Source organism: Balaenoptera borealis (assembly GCF_965194805.1).
Source record: "Balaenoptera borealis genome assembly, chromosome: 8".
Classification (NCBI taxonomy): Eukaryota; Metazoa; Chordata; class Mammalia; order Artiodactyla; family Balaenopteridae; genus Balaenoptera; species Balaenoptera borealis.
The window spans coordinates 99555998-99582305 of record NC_138865.1 but is presented as its reverse complement, the minus strand read 5'-3'; the positions used below and the strand labels follow the sequence as shown (position 1 = coordinate 99582305).

Below are 26308 nucleotides of genomic sequence, written 5' to 3'. Positions count from 1 at the left end.
TGAAACCACAATGACAGGATCTTTTGAATAGAAGTTTCTCTTCTAAAAAATCCTTTATATATTCATTTTGTTGCAGTAATGGGTACCTAAACCTTCTCAATTTTACAGATTCCATTTTGTTTACCTGGTGTCCAGAGAACTTTCAATAAATGCTAGTCCCATTTTTACATTTAAAATTAAATTAGGGGGACTTCCCTGGTGGTCCAGTGGGTAAGACTCCGCGCTCCCAATGCAGGGAGCCTGGGTTCTATCCCTGCTTGGGGAACTAGATCACACACGCATGCCGCAACTAAGATGTCTGCATGCCGCAACTAAAGATCCCGCATGCCGCAACTAAACATGCCGCAACAAAGATCCCGAGTGCCGTGACTAAGACCCAGTGCAGCCTAAATAAATAATAAATAAATATTTTTTTAAAAAAGTAAATTAGGATTTGGATCATCTGATGACATTGCTCAAATAATTTCTAAAGTGGAAGAGATTATATAGCAATTGTATCAGAATTTTTCAAAAAATTCCATAGCAAATGTCTGCAGAAATGTAACAGAACTATTTGTATGTCCCCAACTATAAAAAGAAGGTCGTTTGGCAGGAACAAATCTTGAAAACATGATTCTCAGCCAGATGTAATGCAATTATTCTGTAGACAGGAAACTTTTTGAAAAATTTTTCCAAAATAAAATATTGGAAAACAGTAGATCTCTTCAACGGCCCCTTAAGAGCTTCAATGCCACACTGCCATGGCTGTAATTGACCATGTGCGTTATAAACACAGAACCAAAGCCACTGACCACACAGTTCTGTTCTCAAAACAATGCTCCTTGGTTAAGGAGTGAAAAGCTAGTGGATGGTGGCCCCTCCTATCTAGTTCCTAAAATGCTTTGTATGTGACAGCTCCAATTTTGTGTTTAAATAAAAAAACTACATTTTCTTAATGTTTTTAAATGCATCATATTTTTCATCAGTTATCAATCCCATGTCACTTTATTTGGCATTAGTTAAGATTAATTTTCAAACTCTAGGATTTTTTTTTTTTTTTCATACCAAAGGACTCCGGTTTGTCTCAGATAATTCAGCGGTAGTTGTGAGCTTAATTTGAGTTCCCCTCAAGGATTTCACTAACACTTTTATCAGCTGTGTTTCAAGTCTCAGGTCTATAGGGTGCCTGGTATTATTGACTTAACACAATGCAAAATTGCAATACGGTATAATTTTCCTTTATTTAAATTTAAACATTGTTAAAGGCTTAGAACATAATATTAAAACACCACCTTAGGATGATTCTCAGGGGATTAATTTAAAAATCCTTTCAAGGAAAGTGAACAGTTATGGATTTGTTCATACTATCTAGAAAAATGTGGAAGTTCATGCTATGTGCTCTGCATTGCTGTCAGAATGTTGAAAAACTCTCATGGTCATCCATAAACTGGAAGGTTACCCATGAACTGGGGGTTTCCTTCACTGTGTTTCCCACATTCCTCTTTAGACTTAAAATCAATCAAGTAATATAAATTCCTTCCTTAGAAATAGGCAACAATAATGAATATTACTTCTTTGTCAGCACCTTCTGGTCTCAAAGGATCTTCCAGCCTTGATCTGGTCTTTGTCAAAGTCTGGTAGTTACTATTTATAACCTCCACTATCTTTATTTTGTTTTTACTTCATTTTTGACCACTGTTAACTAGTGGCTCTTTTGTCTTTAGAATGAACTAAAGAGGCATGGCAAAAATGTTGCTACTGTCCTTTAAAAAAAGTTAACTAAACTTTCTTTTGGTAAGGAGATTCAGTAACTTCAGTAACTTCTATGTCATTCAAGAATTACAGGAAATTTGAATGCCTAAAACTTACTGGCTGCCATTCAGTCCTCAAGAAAACCTAGGTCAAAATTAGCTTACCCCATGGAAAGTTATTAATGGAATAAGCTGACCAACAAAAAGAGACACGGTATTGCTATGGTGAAGTCAGACTACTGAACCCCCCCCCCAACCCCCGGCCTCATTTGGCCAATGACTCTCTGCTAATATTCTTCATGGGAATAATAGAGCTTTCCTTCTATCTCCTTTGGCTCTTTTTTGGGGGGAGGGGGGGTGGAATAGGAAAATAGTAGGAAGCTGCTGAGATTGAAATATGGTTAAAAATCATCGCTCTACTGAAATGAAAAACACTTTACAATAGTTGACATGAGAGGAAAGAGGGCAATGTAACGTTAAAAGAAGCTAAAAGGCAAATAATTCTATAGATCATTTAGTCATTGATTCATTCATTAAATATGCAGGAGGCTTGTTCTGTAGGGCATGGCGTAATTAACGGCAACAATAAATTCCAGGAGACAACACCCTTTTTCCTAACAAAAACTGGATTTCCCATACTTCCTAGGAAGCTTTAAGTCTATTTTGGGGTTTACTTAGTCTGGTCAGGTGAAGCGAAAAACTTGCCTATGTGAATGTCTTGCTGCTGATCACAGAGATTGGAGGAACTGAGCCTATCCACAGCGTCCCTGAGAACACTCTGTCAGCATTGTCCCTTTCTCCTGGATGCTTCACTGTCCCAGTGTTGGACGAGGGAGGAGCTGATGCCCTACGGCTTTTTTTTTTTTTTTTTTTAAGAACTGAAGAAACTGTATCAACTTTTTCCAAGGATACTTTCTGAACTAGCAACAACTGTCCCAATTCAAAAGTTTAAATATCTGAGAACAGCATTTGACAGTGCATTTTTGCAGTGTCAAGAAAACTAACTTTATCCTTGAGTCAGAAATGGAGTTGTGTCTGCGATGTGTCAAATATTTTAAAAATGCTAATTACAGGCAAAGTTTGGAGTCCCAGTGTAATCTGAGGTGATTCCTTTCCAATACCTTAAAAAAAAAAAAAATCTAGACACTGGAGGGTATAAACAGGAAAGAGGCTCTCCTTCCTGTTAGTTATGTGAGGCCCCAGCTCCTTTCCACTAATTCAGAAAATTGTTACTGAGACTCGGTTCCATCGATCTCAGGGAGCTGCAGCTCTAAACCCTAATCAGGGTACAAGTCCTTAAAGAGATAAACAACTCCGCATTGCTGATTTACAGTCCTGCCTCAGAGTTCCTGAGTTTTTGTAAAGTTAGGGAACAAGTATAACCAACGAGCAAATTCCTGAGTTCTGTCTCAGCAGGAAGAATTTACCTTTGTGCAGGATGGCCTAATGTGATCAAAGCCGCTGTAACTATACCAGGCGAATGAAAGTGGGCTGGGATCCCCACCGTGCGAGGATCTGGCAAGAGCTTGCGTTTGACGTCATTAAATGATGTCATGTTTAAACCAACAAATACTTATTGCTCCCTTTGAAGATAAGAAAGACCAGAATTTTCTCCGTGTTTCAGATAAGGTAAGCTTGATTCCAGATTCAGACAAAATGCACATTCATTAAATGGATTTTTAAGTCTTTTCTGAAATAGACTAGGCCCCAATGCAAAAAGCAGGAAGATATGAAAGAACCACCAAACTGGGTTTTCAAAGGTCAGAGAAAAACCAGGGTGCTAAGGGGCGGGTGGGAGATCCTTGGATGACCCCAGCTAACCCTCCAGGTGGAGCCCTAACAATCTGGCATGTAATACCTGCCGGCCTCCTGGCTTCCCAGAATAGCTAACAGCTGGTCAGGATGTCTACCATTTACTTTAAAATACTCAAGCAGACACAATGTAAGATAGCTGTGTGTGTCTGAAATTAGTTTAAATTACATTCCAGGAGCAGACAGCCATCCTAATCCGGAGTATATACTCCAAGAGTGTTCAGCCAGGATCTAATCAGAAATCCCACCTTCCACAGGTGCCTGCCTACCTCCTAGAGTTTAGCTCTAACTCCCAAGGGCCCCTGAGGCTTTTGCTAATTGGCATAATTAAGGTAAGAATAAAAGGTTCAGAGAACTCAAGAGACTTCCCAGGGTCCCCTGGCTAGTAAGTGGCACAGCCAGGACTTGAAGGCCAGTTCTTCCTAATTCTATCCCAGTATCTCAAAAGGTATTCTTGATGACTGGAAGCTTCCAGAACGACAAGGGAAGTCTTAAGAAGGTGGATGGATCTGAAGAGCATTTACTCGGCTTTCTGGCTGATGGTCTGCACACTTCAATCTCCAGAAGTCACGTAAGAGTCACAATTTGGCCTCAGAAGTCAAGGACCCCTTTCCCCTCCTTGTTCAGAATGGACAAGAGACAGACTCCCTGGAGACCTAGTTTCAGTTCCTACCTTCTGCTCTACCTGCAGGACCCCCCAGCTAGAAATGGAGGTGCTGGCCTCTGGCTCATTCTGGGAATTTGGCCTCTGAAGGGGGTCCTCTTCTTCCTCTGATGACACCCCAGAGGCAAAATACTAAATCTCACATCCCAGTCGTGGCAATGGACGAGGCTGCAACTCCTCCGCAGCACCAGAGTCAGCAGCACAGGTGGGATTCTAGAAGCCTGTTTGATTTGCCCAGAAAACACATGAGGGCCCTGACGCCTGCCCGGCTTAGGTCATGGACGGCAGTGTGCTCTATCTTCCCCGGGTACCTGGGCCTGCAGCTGGGTGCACCAAGCATGGAAAGAACTTGAAGGAAATGCGTTTTCCTTAGCAGGTCTGGCTGGGCCCAGGGGGACTCCAGAAAGGTGTCCTTCGCTACAAGGTCAAGCGAGAAGCAGAAGCTTCTGCTCACTTCACGTGTCTGCTGTTTGCCTCTTCTCTACCTCCCTACCCTGCTCTTGACAATGTCTGTCACCAGCTTCCCAGTCTCCTAGCCTAAATGCACCGTGTGACCCAAATTATTCAAACATCAGGCGCCTGCTGCACGAGCAGGTTTCTCTGCTCTGAATAACCCAGATTACTTCCTACTAAAGCCACAATATTTAAATTAGAAATGCGTTTCCCTGGGTAGTAGGTGACCTGACCCTTTAATCCAGTTATTTTTAAGTTCCACCAAAAATACAAACTCATTCTTGGCCTAGGAACAGGGGCATGGCTCTGAAAGAAAACGTCCTTGTAGCTGTCAAACCAGAGGGTATCTCTGTTTTTCTTTCTTGTCCTCCCTCTCTTTCCTAAGTCGAGTTTTTAGGGCACAACTGCTGTGTTCCACGGGCCACGCATGGCTGTCTCTAGGAAGGTTCATGCAGGAATCTTTACTTTCTGGCTGAAGTTTCCATCATGAAGGCAAATGGGAGGAGAGGGTGCAACCTGACCGGGGGATGATCCTTAGACACCTGCAACATGCCCGCACGGGTCTGCTGAATTTCACCAGCCTTGGAGGGACGGGGTAAAGCCACAGTCGGGAGGTCTGGGCGAGACGGACTCCCCAGACCAAGGGAACCCGAGGAGTGTGGAAAAGGAGCACAGAGGCTGAAAAGGTCAAAGCGCATTCCTGCAAGGAGAGGCGTGTCCTGAGAACCTGTAGAGTGACAAAGTCCTGTGCCGGGGGCCATGGGAGGTCCCTAGGACTCTGGGGTGGTCCCCACACTGCAGCAAGGAACTTACAGCCTTGGAAGGAGAGAAGACAGAGTCACATAAAGATAGCATAGAGCACAGGCAGACAGACTGCTACAACAGTAATTGGAGAGAAATTACCCAGCCTGTTGAGGGTGGCAGATGGTGTAGGCTGAAAAGACTGTATGAAGGTGGCTGGGAGCACCAGCGTTCCTCAGCAGCTGGCCTGTGGCTCCCCTCCCACCCCACCCCTACTAGAGAAGCCGCTGGGACTCTGAGTGGTCCCTTCCACCCACCCCTGCGAAGGCACAGAGAGTGGGAATGTCTGAGGATGGCTTGCTTCCTTTGTTGCGCTTCGGGCCTCTGGGCCAGGAAGTGGAGGGGAGTGACCCCAGTGATAACCTGGGCCACATTCCAGTCCCAGGCAGAATTTCCTTCCCACTCCCCAGCAGAGCTTCTTCCGGCCCGGAGAACCAACGGCTGGTGTTGATCGTGGGAAGCCGGGAGGCGGGCCACTCCCCAAGGAGGCCAGAGACCCTTCCTGGCTGATGAGAGGCAGACCTAAAACCCCCAGCACTCTGGGGTAGTTAAAGCTAAAATTAGACCAGACGGGCTCAGGGATAATGACACGACCCTCAATAAAGGGGGATAACACTAACAACATCTCTGGGGTTTCCTTCCTCCTGCCATGAAGCCATTACCACTAAATGTGACTCAGACGGTTCTAAAAAGAGCTTCCTGGGCTTCCCTGGTGGTGCAGTGGCTGGGAGTCCGCCTGCCAATGAAGGGGAAAACGGGTTCGCGCCCTGGTCCGGGAGGGTCCCACATGCCACGGAGCAACTAAGCAACTAAGGAGTCATCAGAGTGGATGGAGCCCAGGCAGTAGTTGTGCGCCACAACTACTGAGCCTGCACTCTAGAGCCGGCGAGCCACAACTGCTGAGCCCGTGAGCCATGACTACTGAAGCCCGCACACCTAGAGCCCGTGGTTCACACAAGAGAAGCCACCGCAACGAGAAGCCCGTGCACCGCAGCGAAGAGTAGCCCCCGCTCGCCTCAACTAGAGAGAGCCCGCGAGCAGCAACGAAGACCCAACGCAGCCAAAAATAAAATAAATTTTAAAAAAAGATTATTAAAAAAAAAAAAGTTGAAAAAGAGCTTCCTGTTCTTCTTACAGGCCCAGCCCTTCTTTCTGAGAGCTTCTATGGTATTGGTCAACACAGCAATCACCCTCCTGCCATTCTCTCTGGCTTAGGCCTCAGGTACAGGCTTGCTGACGATGGGATGAAAACACTTCTGGAACCCCCTTCCACTGGAAACAAGGCTGGCCTATGTCTTGACTCACTCACGATCCTGGTGAAGAAGTGGTCCCTTTGCAACATAAGGGAGTCTCCCCAGCACCACAGCCTGCCCTATTAATAGCATCCGCTGAAAAGTCAGTGGCTCAGATGTGAGGCTGCACGTGTGGAAATGTGAAGGTGTGGTTTGATGAACACATTTACAGCTTAGGCTCTCTCTGAAAGAAACTAAAGAGGGTGTGTGTGATGGAGGTGTGATGGGAGGAGGGTGTGTGTGATGGAGGTGTGATGGGAGGAGGCGAGGAAGGAAGCTGTTGCCTTTTCTGCAGCCACTGGTGAAAAGCTTGTTTCTTTCAGTCACGTGGAGATCCATTCCCCACCAAAGGGATTGAGAACCAATGGGAGATTTCAGGGTTTCCCCTAGATGAGGAGAGATGCCTCATTTCAGCTCCAAGAAAGGCAAGTTTCGCTTCTTCCTCGATGCAATACACCCCATGCTCTATCAAGGAGTCCTAAGATGCTCTTCCCACCAAACGCCCTTTTCACTGTGAAGTTATTTTACAGGACAGTCCCCACCTCCAGAATAAACCAAGGTCAAGGCCACAGAGGGAACTCTGGCTCCCGCAGCCTGAAATTTCTGGGTAACTGATTCTGCTGAAAGCAAAAGCAAGCCTGGCTTCAGTTCTTTGTAACTTAGCTGTGTCCTTCTTGGTTTTAAAATAGTTCGGGATCTTGGATTCATGCCTGGACAACCAGTAATGGCAGAGAGCAAAAGCTGGGCTCCACCGTGGACCTGGGAAAAATCCGCTGTGTGGAGGCAGAGCCAGGAGAAAAGAGAAAACCATGCCAGAGGCTTTTGAGATTAACTCTTTGTCCACAGATGAGTCTGTATTAGGAACAGAGCTGGCGAGCTTCTCTTCCTACGGCCCTGGGTCCCACAGGAGACAGGCACACACGTTCCCCCAGAAGCCCCAGGCCACTCTGTGAACGTGGCAAGTTCTACAACAAAGGCTTGTAGATTAACTACATACAAGGTGATAACAAGAAAACTCGTCACCAGAACAGCTACGTCACTTGGTTCTGCTGCGGAAAAGGACACACACACACACACACACACACACACACACACACACACACACACACACTCTCATGCACCATCTTCAAAGCATTATCTGGCAAAGGTGATGTGTGCATCTTTGCATCTTTGCCTGCACTGTACGTGTGGTGGGGAGCTCCCGCTCTGCCCTTTAGCATGAAAGCTGGGAGTCTGGCAAGATTAGCAAGAAGAGAAGCAAGTGTCCAGTCTGAGCCCAGCTGCCCGCTCTCTCTCCAGCAGGAAAGGCGTCCACAGTGTAGCCCCGAAGTCCCCACTCTGAGTCCCTCCTCCACAAAGACTCTGGCCTCACAAGGGAACCCTCTCCTTCCAGATTAGAAAGCAAAGGACCATAAGCTAGGTCAGCAGACTCGGCTTACCCTGCCCGGAGTGCCCACTTCACATGTCCCCGGTCAGAACTGCCTCTTTTTCCAGGCAGTATCCTTGCGCCCCGGCTCAAGCTGGACAAATTCCTTCTGAGCCTCCTGACAGAAGACTGTGAAGTCACAGCTGGCCCTCCTTTTGCTCCCTCAAAGGCCATTCACACAAAGAAGGACTTTAACCCCCTTCAAAGAGACCTGGCCCCTCCCCCTAGCTGGCCCGAGCCTGGAGGGCAGCAGCCGGCCGGCCAGAAGCGGCTCTCGTTCGCGCCTGGCGCCCAGGGCTGCGTGGGCAGGTGGGAGCTTAGTGGTGCTGAGATGAACCAGTTAGGGCTGTCTTCTTGGAAAGTCAGAGATGGGCCTTGGGCAGGCAGGGAATTAATATCCTGGTGATGCTAAAGGCAGCAAAAAAAACCTGACGGATCCTGAAGATCCAGTTAAATGGACTTTTTAGGACAGCTTCTATATGTGTGTGTAAAATAGGACAGCTTCTATATGTGTGTGTAAAATAATAAATGCTCACTGTAGAAAATTTGGAAAATAAGTTATTCATCCACTCTCCACACAGAGGAAAGCAGTTAATGGTTTACTGCATTCATGCAGTCTCCTTTTTGGAAATATGTATTTAATAGAGTTGAGACCACAGTATATGCAATTTGTAGCCAACTTTTTTTCACTTCACATTATCTCACAAGCACTTTTTATGTCCTTTAATGGTGGTGGTCAGATATATTTTAAATGGTTACATTGTGTCCCACGCTGAAGTGGGACAGAATTTGAAGACAGGGATGAGTGCTCTAATTTCAAGGAATCTCTGGGGGAAGTGGTTTTTCCTTTCTCAGGGCTAACTAGTATCTTCTGCCACAAAGAAAACAGACCCACATGGGCCCTGGGGAGACATAAATGCCACAGATATATCCCTCACTCTTTCGCCATAGAATTAGACCCCCAGCACCACACACTAAGGCTCATGGCGTGTTAATGACTGGTTCCCCTCGCTGCCCCACGGTGGATGAGGCTCCACGCACCTGGTCCCCCAGAACTCTGGGTTGACCTGGAAAATCTGGGGCATAATTTAGGATTTTGGCTGAATGGAAAGCCAATCAGAATTCCAGGGCCGTGCAGAACTCATTTCCTTCAGTAAGATTTTAGAAAGGACAAAGAACTGAGATTCACAGTAAACTGAATGGAAAGAGGAGGACAAATGCCAACCATGGTCCTGTGGGGCAATCTATTTGGGGTCAGTTTGGGACCAGTTTGTCCTGGTGAAGCAGGCGAGCAGCTCAAAGACGGTGGCAGCCCAGCATCGCAGACCCCCTGTGACTCTCCCGGAAACACAAGTCTGGGAAGGAGTCATCAGAGTGGATGGAGCCCAGGTAGGCTCTTTGGAAAAGGAAGTTAAATGTATACTATACTTTACAACTATTTACAACATCCAAGCGACATTTTTAATGAGCTGAAACTTATTTAGAAATATCCAGGAGTTTCTCAGTGACTGGGTGATACCAAGTCACCAGGGAGCGTTAGGCTACGGAAACTCTGAAGTTACGCAGCCCTTTGGAATAATCGGAATGTTCTGCTGTAGGGCCAAAGGCATTTCAAGATGCTACTTAACGGTCTAAAGTAAAATGAGGAGGGGAAATCACACACCCAGGGTGGCATTGCTCTGCTCAGGAATGACAAAGTGAGCAGGGCCCTCCATGAAGAGGTGCTTTCAAGCCAAGAGGCAAGAGTGGTACCCAGGACCTGCTACATAATCACACCTGCCCCTCTGCCCCCATGAGCAGGTGTGTAAAAACTTGTTTAAATCTGCCCTGTTCGCAAAAGAGGAAATTGTATGTGCTCTTAAAGTACTATTATCTAAGCAATAGGCACACTTCTGACTGGAGTCTGAGGTGTCACGGTTTACTACACATATGCGCACACACACACCTATACATATGTGCACATTGTTAGGAGGTGAGTTGGGTCCCCCCCATCCCAACTTCATAAGTTGAAGTCCTAACACACAGTACCTCAAAAGGTGACCCTGTTTGGAGATAAGGTCTCTGCAGAGGTAATCAAGTCAAGTGATGTCATTTGGGTGGGTCCTAATCCAATGTGACTAATGTCCTTATAAAAAGAGGAGATTTAGACACAGAGGCGTACCTAGAAGGAACGTGAAAAGGCCGAGAGAGAAGTCAGGGGTCCGTCAGCCAAGAAGAGGGGCTGGAACGTCCCTTCCTACGGCCCTCGGACGGAGCCAACTCCACCAACGACACCTTGGTTTGACACGTCTCGTTTCCAAACCGTGCGACAATAAATTTCTGTTGCTTAAGCCACCCAATTTGTGGGACGCTGCCACGGCAGGCCTAGCAAACCAATGCACACGCTCACACGTACACACGGACACACACACGTGCACACACACATATGCATACTCATCACTCATATTCGTACGCACACGCCCCCCTCCCTCCGGCTGCAAAAATATGACGGAATTAGGAAAAACGCTCTGTGGCAAAGTCACAGTGACTTGCTCCAGAACAGTGGTTTATCCTCAGAGGCAGAGGGAGAAATTCAACTGGTAAGCTAGACAGAGGCTGCAAAAGCACGAACTGAGCCACCTGCATTGGCTGGCGGCGGGGGGGGCGGGGGGGGGGGTCTCCCTACGGGCAGGAGCAGAGCGGAATCCAGCAGCACCTACACGTCGAGGCTCCGCATCCATCCTCCTCCCTCTTGGCTCTGCGCTTGGGGTGGTTTTTCGGAGTTTACGAAAACAGCTGTGTACTGCCAGTTTAATTCTCTGGCTGCTGTAGCCTGATCTGCTTTAGTTTCTGAGGGTGCCTTGCACTGGGAGAAAGGAAGTCATTTGGAAACTTGCTTGGCTGGGAAGCAAAGCGCAGTTTGTGAGGACCTAGCAGCTGGGGTGGGAAGGTCATCAACGCTACTATGATCATCCCTCAGTGAAGGTCCACTGCCCGCCTCCTGGGGGCCACTCTGGGTCACACACCTTCACATACCTTCTCTCTGTGCTCCTTTCACCAGCTGCAAGGTGGGGATTCTCACCCATTCCACCGAGGGGTGGGCCCCGGCCTAAGCAGCCTCCTCAGGGTCACACAGCTGGTCAGGAACAGAGGTCTGGCTGGAGGCCAGGAATCCCACCCACAGGGCAGGGCTCTGTCCCTGGAAGGCATCCTGGGCAGTTCAGGACAGAGCAGATCCAGGAAGTATGCGAAGGATCAAAAGGGAAAAATTAAAAAGCAAATGCCAGGCAGCAACAGACTGTCTGTGAAACACATGTGCCTGCTTCTCCATGACCCTGGGAAGGCCAGGCTTTTTTTTTTTCTGGGTCTTCGTTTTCTGGTCTGTAAAATAAGAGAGCCAAAGCAGGTGAACCCCCCAAATGCACCTCCCTTCTGCTCCTGACCTCTGTCGTTCTGTGATGTTAGCATGAACCTTGGGCAGAGGTGAAGCCCAGGTTAGTTCTGAGTCTGGTAACGACGTGGGCAGAGTTGAGAAAAAGCCAGCCAGCAAATGGGGACAGCTGCTTCCTTTGAAACTGCTTGATACTTTTGCCAAGAGAGATTTCAAGGGTTCCGGGAAGGAACTCCACTCCGTCTTAGACATTCCCCTTGTCAGAACTTTATCTCTTTAGTTGAAGGAGTTTATTGTGCTAAATGGAGCCATCCCATGTATGTACCATTAGCGTGATAGAATGTTCCAAAATGGATCTGCTGAGATCACAAGGAACTAGATGCAAGCAGGCAAGGTGGAGGGACTGGCTTCAAAAATGGTCCTACCCAGCCCGCTGCCTGGACCTGTAAAGAGGGGAGGGGTGGGGTCAGCACAGGGTAGCTCCCTCTCCACGCTTCTCGGGGCCCAGGGAAGGTGGAGGTTTGCAACTTTTCAAACTGCTCCGAGACCTAACTCAAGGAACACACTGAAGGCAGCTTGGGCCTTGGCACCCCCAGAGGTCCTTTCTAAGTGACCATGATGGCCACTTCCTCCTCCCCAGGCTGCCCGCTCCCCCATTACCTTTCAGGTAGGTCCCTCCTCCAAGTCCCACCTCCAAGTCCCAGGCTCCACATCTCGGCATGGAGACAGGTCTTTAAAGCAATTTGTGCTTAGATGTGAATGTGATGGGAATATTGACAATTTAAAATAGGAGCTTGTTTACCTGAAAGAATCTCTAATTGGAGTGAAGTGTGGGAAACTAAGACATAACCAGCCCTTAATGTATTGAGGGAAAATGGATGAGAAGGGAAGAGAATAGTGACTTCCCTTAAAAGGCTGCAGGAAATCTAGACTCAGCAGCACCTCCCAGGTGCTCAGGACCCTGAAAGCCAAAGAGCAGGGATGGGAAGAACACACAAGGATGTTTGGACCACCCAGCTATGTCACACACCACAATCGCATTTATTCCTGTAAGAAACATGATTCTACAGAAAGAGAAATTGTTCACCAACTTCCAAGCCCTTCCCTTCCCACTGCACCCTGCAGTCTCCCAGTGTACCCTCTGCCTCTGATACTGCTCACAAAGAAGGCTTTAGAAGGGAGGAGAATCTGTAATCGTAATATATGGTATGCTTCATTCCAGAACCAGATGAAGCTGGTGGTGATCTTGTAAGGGAAAGGGTCTGATTGCCAATACAGGGCCCCGATGCAGGGCCTGATACGCACCCCATTTCCGCTCTGAGTCTGTTGTGGGTCCCTCCATCAAGGATCATAGACTCAAAAGGTCCCTCTGCTTGCTACCTCAGGCACTATACCCTTATCTTCTGCAGGAATATTGGTGCCATTATGGTGCTTCATGGACACAAAGCTTTAAGAAATGCACTGATTGCAATCTTGCCTAGAACAGTAAAAACCTGCCGGCAATGAAAATGTGTAGTCATAAAAATCAGCACCTGAAAACTGCAGTTTGCTGAACTGATGGAATGCTATGCAACCTTTAGAAAGCATATTTTCAAAATTGCATGGCAACCTGGAATGATGCTATATTAATATATTGTGTATACAGGGGTACAGAGTTCCGGTTAAGAATGGGCTTTGGTATCCAACAGACCTGGACCTCTCCCTCTCTGTAAAAAGGATATAAAACTACTTCTATCATAGCGAGCTGATGTGAAGTACAATGACCAGTAGGGGGATTTGTCCTACAGTAAAAGGACTCAGTGAATGGTGGCTAAAATAGAAATAAACAGAATATATTTGTAACTCATATCACAAAGGTTAATATTCATGATATATATAGAACTCTTACAAACCAGTAGGAAAAAGACCAACAAACCAAACACAAAAATGGACAAAAGACATGGAAAACAGTTGACACACACAAAATATATAAATAATTCTTAGACATACAAAAAGATTCCCAATCCCACCCATATAAAAGAAAAGCAAAACTAAATTATGAGATAAGTTTTCCACCAAGAAAATTAGTTATCAGAATGGGAGGAAAGAGGTACCCTCATCCAGCTCCATGAAGTTGCATGGCAATTAGGCATATGTATCCAACTTTAAAATATGCAATGTCTTTGACCCAGTAATTCCACTTCCAAGAATTTATTCTCAGGTATAGTGGCATGTGTATAAAATGAACTATATCCAAAGGTCTCTAATGCCGCACTGCTTGCAATAATAAAAGACTACAAATAACCTATTAGGGGACTGGACTATTCATAAAATGGAATAGTATATGCAACCTTTAAGAGGATAGTACAGCTCCCAGCTCTATGAGAACTGGTACAGGACAATCTCAAAGATCTACTGTTAAGTGACAAGTGGTACAGGACAGTATATACACCATGCTACTTTAGTTGTTAACAAAAAAAGAATGTGAATATATAGTCTTATATACATAATTTTTTATTAGTTTCTAGGTGTGTATAATGTATATATAATATATATTGTATATATGTGTGTGTATATGTGTGTCTGTGTGTGTGTGTGTATATATATATATATATATACACACACACACACACATACACACACACATAATATCCATAGACTATGCCTGAAAGGATAAATGTGAAACTGATAACAATGGTTTTCTCTGGAATGGGGTAGACTGGACATATGAGGTAGTAAACTTCTCTTCACTGTGTTCCTTTCTACACCTTTTGAATTTTCAACCATGTGCATGTATTAACTTGTGAAAAAAATTAAGTACATAAAAATATAAAAAGTGAGATGGGCAAGAACTAAAAGGAAATATGGCACCATGAGAGATTAGAGAAGATTAAATCACTGTCTCAAAGCCAAGGATACCATTTGTATACATATTGTTTGGAAGAATCGCATTAATATATTAACTGGTTAACCCTGGAGAATGGGGGAACTCAATGCTGAAGGCAGAATGAAAAGCTGACGTGGAACGTATAACTTATATTTTATAAAGGTATGTATTACTGAGCATGTATTACTTTTATAATTGGAAAAGTAATCTTTGAAAGTAATCATGCATCAATAAATGTTACAAATTTGAGCTTTAAATACACAGACTTAAAAAAGAACATCTCGTCTACTTGTTAGGTATTGCAACACCTCTCAATCTCCAATTTCCGTCTCCATGGTGAGTAGGGAATCCTCTACTCAGCCATGATGGACAAGTGTTTCAAACATGACCTTCCCTCAAGGAAGTTGTGCTTTCTTGCTGTAATATAGCATACTTTTAGGAGCCGACCATGCTACACAATTGTGAGATGACACAATCTTCCTTTTTCATCAAAGATATGTAATTGACTCACTGTTATAGATGAATATTTTCCTTCCATGAGCTGCCTATTCCCAGAAAAGTTGTGAAACACTCTGTGAGTAACCAAATTCCTCTTTGGGAGTCAAATGTCACAGAATTTCATGAACTATGTCACAGACAGGATATGTCATAGGAAAACCCCATTAAAACGTTTTCCAAGCTCTGATTAGTCAAGCAGAGAACAAGAATTGGAGGCTGACTTGATTTATTATTCTAAACAAGTCTTTTTTCTTTTTTCTTTTCTCCAATTTAATTGTGCAGTGGAGTTAACCTAGATGCCTCCCCATCCACCTATAAGACGGACAGACAGGTGGACACATACACGAACAGGGACTCAGTGAATCTGAATCAATTTTTTATTCTAGTAGTATTTTAAAGCTTCGAGTCGAGTTTTAAAGACAGTATTTTGGGTTTGCTAAATCTAGTCCTCCGTAAGCAAAAGCACATATCTCATTAATGTTTAAATTGAGCGCTGGGAGGGTGGGGACGCATGATAACTCTGGGAGGCAATCCTAAGCCCTGGGCCCGAGTGCCATTTCTGCCTTGGGATCCTCCCTACCCCACTCCCCGTCACCCAGTTCCCAGCCCTCAGGCCGGGCCTGAGCATCTGAGATCAGCACGAGGACTTAGCGTGGAGCCGGGTCCTCTTACAGTTCACCCACCAAGCTCTTCTCTGCTCAAAGGCAAGAGGTGTGACACAGCAAGGCTTCGCTTCCCCAAGACAACACTCACAATTCTGAGGAAGAAAGGAAAACCCAACAATCAAAGGTTCTCTTTCCACGAAATACCTGGTGAGCTCTAAGAAAACTCAATGAAAGGATCTACCACTTACCAACAGGAAGGAGGTCTGATCCTATTGAATCAGTACCTATGGATTGCAAGGGAACCAGTGGAAGGCTCTAGAAGGTTTAGACTTCCATCCACACAACAGGTCTCATCATATCATGCATATCAGTGTCACTATGAACTGCCAGTCACTCTGAAAACTCACGAACAGCCTTTCTTAAATTTCTTCAAAAGCACAAAGTCCTATGTGAAGGCAGACTGTGCAGCAAACAGACTTCTGATCCAATTCACTCTGACTTGCTCGGGCAGGAAGAGAGGACCCCAGGTAAGTCCAGATGATTGACCTGAGTGTCCTGCTCTGCCAGGACTAAGTGGAGATTCCGGATCAGGTCATGCGCTGGGGACACTGGCCTGATGAAGATCAGGGCGCGGCGGGCAGCCAAGGAGCACTTAGAAAAGCTCAAGCCAGACCCACTCAAATCCTCTGACCCCACCTCATGCAGCAAACTGATGCCACTGACTACATGGGATTCTGAGCCTGGTTGCAGACAGCGCTGCGTTTGTGGTTTAAATCAAGAGAAACTTGCCCTTGACACCGAGGACCTGACCCTGACCTGGTTCTGATTCTGCTCTAGTCCTGTGCTTTAGCCAGAAACAGGGAGAGCACGTGATATGACCCCTCTCTTGCCCACAGCTCTGTGCTTTCCCAGTCTGGCCCCGGGCCAGCTCTGCTGGACCACAACTTTGGGCAGCCTGGATATGAGGGCAGCTAAGGGCCGGTCACCTGCTTCTGGCCACTGCTTTTGTGGCTCTGAATGCCAGGAAGGAACCTCTGCAAGGGGGTGCATGGTAAACAGCAGCCAGCAGTAAGACAGGCCACGGGGAGTCACGGAGGGTACTTGGCTTTGCACAAAGAAATGTGCTCCTTCCCTCTGCTTAATGCCAAGGGAACCCGACCACCACTTCAGGTCTCATTTCTGAGGAATCTCTCTGCTGGGTTGTGGAATCCCAGGAGCAAGCACTGTGGTTGAAAACCAACAAGTTATACTGATTATGGAAACAGGATAAAGTCTGAGAACCAGCAACAAAAAAAGAAGGGGGGGGGGCACCATTCACTTGCATAGCCTCTGTTCATCCTGTTTACCCTCCCGAGGCCCCCTTTGATCTAGTGGCTGACTGCTGCTCAGCAGTTTGCTGCCATGGTTTTTAGACCCTTATTTTTTTCTCCATTTATTTATGAGTGGTAAGGTGATTCAATGGGAAGAACTCGAGTCTAGAGAAAAGGAGGTCAGGGTTTGAATCCTCTGGTGTCACAAAGTGACTGTGTGATGCTATGTAAGGGATTTTCTCCTCTCTGAAACTCAGGTCACTCATATGTTAAAGGGGTATAATAATTACTGTAGTGGGCTGAATAGTCTCGCCTCCAGAATTCACATCCACCGGGAACCTCAGAAGGTGACCTTATCTGGAAATTGGGTCTTTGTAGATGTAATTGTTAAGATGAGATCATATCGGATGAGGGTGAGCCCTCAGTCCAATGACAGGTGTGGTGTCCTGATAAGAAGAAAGGACACACAGAGATGTATACAAAGGAGAACTCCACGTGAAGACAGAGACGGAAATTGGAGTGATTCATCTACAAGCCAAGAAGTGCCAAGGATTGCTGGCAACACCAGAAGCTAGGAGGAGACATGAAACAGATTGTCCCTCAGAGCCTCCAGAAGGAATCAACCCTGCCATCCCTGATTTTGGACTTCTGGCCTCCTGAACCGTGAGAGAATAAATTTCTACTGTTTTAAGCCATTAAATTCATGGTAATTTGTGACGGCAGCAAAGGGAAACAAACACACCTCCCTTCTAAGGCTGTTATGAAGATTCCCTAAGAGACAACACGTGAAAGCAGCTGGTTTCCTGCCCAGGGCAGGGGAGACCCTCAACACAAGGCAGGTCATTCTTGCTCTGTCCTCTGGCAACAGGCCAATAATAGGATTTTCAAGCTTTATCAAGTGGGTGGCCACAAGGTATGTGCACTTTTGAAAACTCATGGACAAACCGGGGAGAGCAAAGGGATACGTGTGGAATCAGGGCATCCCCAGGCTGCACAGCTGCAAGGCAGAAGCACACGTGGATGCTGGTGACCAGTGAAGCCAGTTTGCAAAGACTGAAGCTGCAGAGTCCTGGAGCTGGCAATGCGTATGCACCTGTCAAACAGGGGAAGGCACGTGGGGGCCCAGAGACCTCAGGGGTGGGCTGAGGTTGATGATCAAATGATCATAGCCCTATACTGAGCATTTATGATATGCCAGGCATGGGACTAAGCAATTTGAATGCATAGTCAGACTTATTCCTCAAAACCCACCTAAGAGGCCAGGGCTCTTGACAGCTCTATTATACTGCTCAGAAAACTGAGACTCAGAGACTTTTAAGTGACTTGCCCCAAGACATCCAGCAGTAAATGGTGAAGCTTCCTGTCTCAGGGCCTTTAACTACCATCTTGCCTCTTGTAGAAGCTGGAACAATTGGACTTATCGAACAAGAAATATTAACCCCTTGGGGCTTCCCTGGTGGTGCAGTGGTTAAGAATCTGCGTGCCAATGCGGGAGGCATGGGTTCGAGCCCTGGTCCGGGAAGATCCCACATGCCGCGGAGCAACTAAGCCCATGCGCCACAACTACTAAGCCTGCACTCTAGAGCCCTCAAGCCACAACTACTGAGCCTGCAAGCCACAACTACTGAAGCCCATGGTCCTAGAGCCTGTGCTCCACAACAAGAGAAGCCACCGCAATCAGAAGCCCACTCACCGCAACAAAGAGTAGCCCCTGCTTGCCACAACTAGAGAAAGGCGCAGCACAACAAAGACCCAACGCAGCCAAAAATAAATAAATTAATAAATTTTTAAAAAAAATCTTAAAAGAAAGAAAAGAAAGATTAGCCCCGAGATTCTTCTTCTACCTTACCACATACTCTAAATGAATCCTAGAACCTTCCCATGAGCCCTCTGCCTTAGCTGTGTGTCAGTTTCCTTTACAGGAAATAGAGATGGTATGGATGACAATGTCACAATTATTCATTGAACATTACAATGTCTAGGCATTCCACTATGCCCTCTATATACATTATCTCAATAGATCCACACAGCAATACCTTGAAGTAGGGTATAATCCCTATTTTGCAGATAAAGACATTGAGGCTCAGAGCTTAAATAATTTGCCCAAGGACACAAAGCAAGTAAGTAACAGAGCTGAGATCTAAGCCCTGGCTTGTCAGCCTCTCCTAAGTCCACTATAAAGAAGCAAATATTGACATCCTTTTTGCTTTCCCAAGATAGAGGATGTGCCACAGCTCATTGAATCTAAGAATTCACTTTGGGTTCTTAGGTATGTCTCAGATACAGCCTTTTTTTTAAAATAATTTTTTATAAATTTATTTATTTATAAATGTATTTATTTATTTATTTTTGGCTGCGTTGGGTCTTCGTTGCTGCGCATGGGCTTCCTCTAGTTGCGGCGAGCGGGGGCTACTCTTCGTTGCGGTGCGCGGGCTTCTCATTGCGGTGGCTTCTCTTGTTGCGGAGCACGGGCTCTAGGCACACGGGCTCAGTAGTTGTGGCTCGCAGGCTCTAGAGCGCAGACTCAGTAATTGTGGCACACCGGCTTAGTTGCTCCGCGGCGTGTGGGATCTTCCCAGACCAGGACTCGAACCCGTGTCCCCTGCATTGGCAGGTGGATTCTTAACCACTGGGCCACCAGGGAAGCCCCTCAGATATAGTCTTAACAAGCTGTGTCTACCCTCTGCCCCTACTTCAGATGCCTGGGCTTCTCCTCTAAAGGGTCAAGGTGAGTGACTTTCTCTTCAGCAGAGTGGTTGGAATTCTCTAGATAACGTCTGGCTACTCCCAAGAATGTCTCTTTGTCTTGTACACAGTTTGGACAACAATAGCAGGGATCTGAGAGCAGCCAGTCCATTCCGGACACGGACCACCCCCCCTCCCCAAGCAAGCAGGGCAGAAGGTGGGGATCCAAGAACAGGAAATAACAGGGGCTGGGTTTGGGGTCGGGGGGGGGGGGGGGGGGGAGGTTCAATGCGGAGGGAACACAACCAACAAACATCTCAAGCCGCTAGGCGCTAGGAAGCTCCTGAACAAAAAAGTTGCCTTGAGCCAAGGTGTTGCTTTGTTGTATTCTAAAACACTCAGTCTCCCATTTTTTCCCCTTAGTTTTTCTGAGCATATCCTATGCAAAGTGAAAAACTAACGCCAAGCCATGCTCCCGTGTTGGTGATTTCAGGCTGAACCTCAGAATCGGGGCAGGGGTTAAAACTCCTGTATCTCATCTTGCCAAGGCACGTGGCCATTAAGGGGACTGGGAAGGGAGAGGGGGCAAGGTTTTACTTGCAAAAACTGCGGTGGCACCAAGGGTTCCCCACCAAGTCAGCCTCCCTCAATGTCACCATGTAATGCTGAAATCCCTAAGTGAGCATATATTCCTTTCAGGAACCTGGTTGAGCCTGTGTTATGAAAAGCATTCTTTAAAATCACTTCTTGATTTCACTCTCTAATTCATGTTTAACAAATCATGTATTAGACAAATTAATTTCAGAGTTGGGATATGAACACAAAGGAATAACCTGAGAGAATATGAGATGTTTAAAACATTGAGCCCAGTTAGGTTCACACAGACAGCTTGCCTTCCTCTTTGTAAGCCTGGATCCATCTTTGCAATATTTAAGGATTCAGGAATATAAATGCACCACAACAACCACTGCTGGGAATGGAGGTCCCAGGGGCAGAGGAAGTCAGGTGTGTGGTCCAGAAACATGTCCCCAGTCTGTGACCTGAACCCCACCCAATGGGTGCTCGAGATCAGGGGTGCCACTATGGTTTGCTCTGGGTCTCCCTTCCTCCACCAAAGCTCAGCACAACTAGGCCTTCAATAAATGTCGCCTGGACGATTTTCTAATAGACACTCATGAATCTGGAATTAAGGATCTGCCACCCTGCCCAAACTTGACCTACTTTCCTAAGTCTATCCCCTCGCTGGCCTCTCCTCCCTGGCCCTTCCCTCCCTCCCTCAGCTTCCCCCAAAGCCCAGGTCCAACCTGCTCCCCACTCCATCCCAAGTCTCCGGGTGAGAGAAACAGCCCAGCAGAATGAACTGCTCTGTCACATCTCCACATCCTTCTAGAGGACTTGCCCAGTCATTGCTGGAGCTCCCTGAGGGCAGGGCTCCCCTCACCTGAGCCTGTGAACCTCACTATCAGTCCGTGTCAATCAAGGGCTGTCAACACTGCCCTCAGAGGCTTTTGTGTTCCTGGGAGGGCTTTAACTACCTCAGCCTGAAACAAGACCTCTCAACCTCCAAGGTTTCTGGTGTTATAATAACATGACACCCCACTGCTGAAAATTTTCCTCCAAATTACAGGCTTATCGCAAACCCTAAGTAGTATTGAAAAGTTGTAGCTTTTGACGTCTGTGAAAAATAAACTCCACACTAAAATTTTCTCCCAGCATTATAAACTCTGAAATCTGTCAATGCTTTAGTTCTCAAAAAAGAAAAAAAAAAGCAATCGGGGGCATATCTTTCATATACTTTTTTTTTTTATTGTGGTAAAATATATATAACATAAAAGTTGCCATTTTTTTACCATTTTAAGGGTACAAGGCAGTGGCCGTTAATTACATTCACAATGTTGTGCAACCATCACCACAATCTATTTTTAAAATTTTTTCATCACCTCAAACAGAAACTCTGTACCCACTAAGCAGTAGGGGGTATAATTTTTGAAACATTCTGTGAGGCTAATGAGGTTGGAAGCAGATTCTAGGTAGATGGATTATATCTTTGTAGCAAACATAGGGGAAAAAAGACTAGAAGAGACTAAAATAATTATTGATTGTATCAGGATAGTGGCGTGACTGCCCTATTTTACTTTCTAAATGTTTGATAATTAATTTTTTATAGCCCCTTTTTGGTCTCATAAGCATGCTAGAAAACTAAAGGCACAATGAAAAATAACAGTGAAATAGATTAATTTTAATCAATTGATACTTTCCTGAAAAGCTGTATGTAAATTAACACCAGAGTTTGTCAGAATTTGAAAGCATCTGGGGGAGGGAAAAAAAAAAAGCCTTGTTTTGACTTGCAAATCCCAAGCACAATTACAGATTTGCTTCATCTGCATTATGCTTAAATTCACAATATTGCTAATACTATTATAAAAATAGATGGTTCTGCTTCTATTTTGTAAAAAACAAAACAAAAAACAAACAAACAAAAAAGAAAACAAAAAGAAAAAGCCCTAGCAATTTAATGGTATCAGGACCAATTCTTGAAGGAATTAAAATGGTAATTTGTTTGGAAAGGAAAATATGGTCACCTCTACCAGCCTCAGTGATCTAAGACCCAATTTCTGGAGTGACTTTAAAAACAAACCGAATAACTAGAATACTTTTGCACCTTTGTTATATAGGTGGAGATTAAGCCTTGGTATAAGAATATATCCCAGACAGATAACGTCAATCAGTGGTTAACAACTCAGAGATAATCCCCTTTGAAAAGTCTGTTTTCAGTTGAACCTTCTAGTTGGGTTAATTGATGACTTATCTTCCATTAGGAGCACCATGCACATCAAAGCATTGTTTGGGGACAGAGCAAAGCAGACAGGAAGGAGGGGGGCTCTTTAACCCTCAGGGCTAATAGCTGGAATGGAATATTTCCTAACGGAGATAGCAGTTTGCAGCTTAATAAACTAGCCATTTGTTTGAGAACTGAATGGCAACCAATTTCTGGGCTGTTGATGGATGTCCAGGAGCACACATGCTTGTGCTCACATGCAAAGCAACACAAGCCTTTGTCCTCCCAACCTCTCAAATCCACTCCTGGCCAGCATTCTCCCCCTTCCCTAGCCTCCTATCTTGCTGCACCTGTGACCAGCACAGTGGTCCTTGGCACACCTGCGCTGGGACAGAAAAAGCACTGAGCACCCATCACCTCTCTCTTCGCAGTAACACCCTTCTTCAGCACATGCCCACCAAGGGAGGCTTCTCTTCTCCCCACCTAAGAGAGGCTGCAGCCTTACATGTCCCCCAGCAATGACGTTAACAGGAGCCTTGAGGCAGTTAGATGTGTGGTCCCTCCCCTTTAAGCCAGTACCTCACTTCGCACTCCCAGAAGCTGCTTTTCTGGGTTAGAATCTTCTTCCTGCCAGCCACCTCTGGACCCAGCTCTCAGCACTTCTGGCCTCCTTTGTGGTCAACTCTCTCAGACCTTAGTCACAAAGTCTCATCATCTGGGGGTCAGAGCTGCGAGCCTGCTGAGACCCAGAGGATACCACCCGCATCTCCACCACAGAAAAAACCAACCTGATGGACCTGAGGCTTTCTTCTTCAAAAGTTCTCAACCATGTTTGCCAAAGAAAGCACGCTCGTCAATGCAAAAATATGCAATGTAGCCACATGATGATTTCTAAAATCACTAAGGCTGTTGGTGACAAGTAATAATTTGTGTATTTATATTGTGCATAAGAAGGGGAGGGAGTCTGAAAGAATCTGGAGAGGAAAATAAGAGCATTAGACTAGAGGGGGATATATATAAATAAAACAACCGGGACTACTTTGCTTCATCAAGCAGAACCTTCTCACAGCAATAAGCAAAAAGCTTTGGAATGAAAACCACATATATGATGTGCAAAGTTAATTAACTAGCTGAGGGATCTTTCAAGTCTAAAAGGATACTTGTAATAAAGTTAGTTCCTCATGGATTTGCCTGCTGATAAATTTTATGTCCACCCACATGTTTAAAAAAAAAAAAGAAAGTGAGACCAACTCCCCTAGAGTAACGAGCCGTGAAACACAGCAGTACTTAGGCATCTCATTAGCTCTGCTGGTCAGCACCAATGAACAGCAGGATATGATGAACAGGGGTCAAATCACAGGGGTTTTAAAACATGTTAATTTGTAGCCACCAAACGGACATTATTAAAAATTAACTCCTAATTATTTTTTTAATGACCTATACAGTATGTGTGGCTAAGAGTCCTTTAAAACAACTACCACCTATGTGGTTAATGTTAATAACAAAACCTCCCCAAAACTGTAGAAAAAGAAGCAGCTTTGCTCAAGTGCATTGAAGTTAATTCAACTCCCATGTAGGAGCTACGAAGCAACCAAATTTTAAGTTGCAATAGTATAAACATTTAGATGTTATAATGGAACCACGAGCATAGACTTTTGCTATTGCATGGGAACTACAATGAGAGCATTTACATCACACATTCATTCTGTGTGCCTTTTTCTGGTATAAGTAACCCAAGGGCTTTACTGCAAGCCAATCTCAAAATAAGCCACAGGATACATGCACATTTAAGCTTCTGATTTACTATCCTTCAAGGTGAAGCTCTTCAGAAAACTAACCATTAAGAGGTATACAGACCCCTGCCTGAATTTACAGTGTAGAAGGAAGGGGTTCTAGCCTTGCTCCTTCCACCGTCTTTATTTCTCCTCCTGTAAAATGGGGATGCTGTGTAGGATGACACAGTACATCACCTAAGAGATAATATCACTAACTTGAGCAAGTTGATCAATCCGTCAACTAAGATCTCAATAGATATTAGAGAAATGCAAATCAAAACTACAAGGAGGTACCACCTCACACTGGTCAGAATGGCCATCATTAAAAAGTCTACAAATAACAAATGCTGGAGAGGGTGTGGAGAAAAGGGAACCCTCCTACACTGTTGGTGGGAATGTAAGTTGGTACAGACACTATGGAAAACAGTATGGAGGTTCCTCAGAAAACTAAAAATAGAATTACCATATGATCCAGCAATCCCACTCCTGGGAATATATCGGACAAAACTATAATTCAAAAAGATACATGCACCCCTATGTTCATAGCAGCACTGTTCACTATAGTCAAAACATGGAAACAACCTAAATGTCCATCAACGGATGAATGGATTAAGAAGATGTGGTACATATATACAATGGAATACTACTCAGCCATAAAAAAGAACAAAATAATGCCATTTGCAGCAACATGGATGCAACTTGAAATTATCATACTAAGTGAAGTAAGTCAGAAAGAGAAAGACAAATACCTTATGATAGCACTTATATGTGGAAGCTAAAATATGGCACAAATGAACCTATCTACAAAACAGAAACAGAATCACAGACATAGAGAACAGACTTATGGTTGCCAAGGGGACAGAGGGGAGGGAGAGGGATGGACTGGGAGTTCGGGGTTGGTAGATGCAAACTATTACATTTAAAATGGATAAACAACAAGGTCCTAATGGATAGCACAGGGAACTATACTCAATATCCTGTGATAAACCATAATGGAAAAGAATATAAAAAAAGAATGTATATATGTGTATAACTGAGTCACTGCTGTACAGCAGAAACTAATACAACATTGTAAATCAACTATACTTGAATAAAAAATAAACAAACAAACAAATCTCAGTAGAGAGAAAGGGCCCAGATAGTCTCAGGACACATACCACATACCTGCTACCATTTCACACTTCTGAAGCACCAGGAAGATAGAATCAACACTCTGAAGATCTCAACAGCAGCCTTATGAGATAGCTTGGAACTATGATTGCCATGTTTCTCAGATAAATCCACAAAGAAGCATCATTCCAAGGTTTAAAACATTCTAACCAGGTACAAAAATCTCAAGGGAGTCCAAGTTATAAACATTACAACTGAGCAGAAGAATCAGGTTTAGAAACTGGGTTCGTTCCACACCTGGGAGCCTCGGCCACTCTCTATCTTGATTCTGCCTTCTTGGAATTCCTAAGCTGAGTCCACTCTGCTCATCCCAAATATTCAAGTCTAAGGCGTTTCCAGGCCATTGGAGCTGATAAACCAAGGCCTAACATCAGCTATGAAAACCAGCCTTCAGAACTTGATAAAATGAGGCCTCAGAAATGTTGATGCTTATTTTTCAAGTCACTGGAACACAAGCAGATTAATTGTTAACTGTTTCTTCCGTGAGTGTTTACTAGGAACACAGAGATTGAAGATTCAAGAACTGCACTTAGGGGAGCTTCAAGTAAGGGACCGTTTGTGCTCTGGGAAGAATCTCAAACATTACCAGATCTGGACCTGTTTCAATTTAAATCTCAATTTGTTTGGGGCTAAACATCTGAAACCCAAACAAAAAGTCTGGACAGAATCCAGTTTGAGACTGAACTGAACTCAAGACATGACACCTTGCTCTTAAAAAAAAAAGAAAAAAAAGGTAGAACTCTTGTAAATTTCCTAGGGTGCATTTAGATTACAGGCAAGGAGGAAAAAGGAGAACTGTGTCCAAGTGACAAACACACACGAACATGGGAGCTTCTGGGAGGCAATTCAAGAGGTTCCACTGATTCAGGATGGAGACCCTTGAGTAATCCTACAAGATGGCACTCCTTCAGATGTTTGAGGGATCACGACACAGCCAGAAAGGAGAGGGGAACAGATGGATCTAAGTTCATGAGGCCAAAAGAGAAATCTGAGCAAGAAAGAAATAAAAAATTAAAAGTGGATCTTTTGCCAAAAAGGCAAATAATTTCTCTCAGTTCAAAGGGGCTCTGGG

At 45.0% G+C, this 26308-nt stretch overlaps 1 protein-coding gene across 10 annotated transcripts in view; it reads right to left on the bottom strand.

The window, feature by feature from the left end:
- Nucleotides 1-26308, bottom strand: part of PALM2AKAP2 (PALM2 and AKAP2 fusion) — a 508788-nt gene that overhangs the window by 33368 nt on the left and 449112 nt on the right. The window contains exon 1 of one of the 10 annotated variants that reach the window (XM_082403773.1): nucleotides 25231-25310. The exons of the other annotated variants lie outside the window; for them this stretch is intronic. The gene's annotated coding sequence lies outside the window, so the exon portion shown is untranslated. Of the gene's footprint in view, nucleotides 1-25230; nucleotides 25311-26308 lie in introns of those variants that run through there. 10 annotated transcript variants of the gene reach the window in all.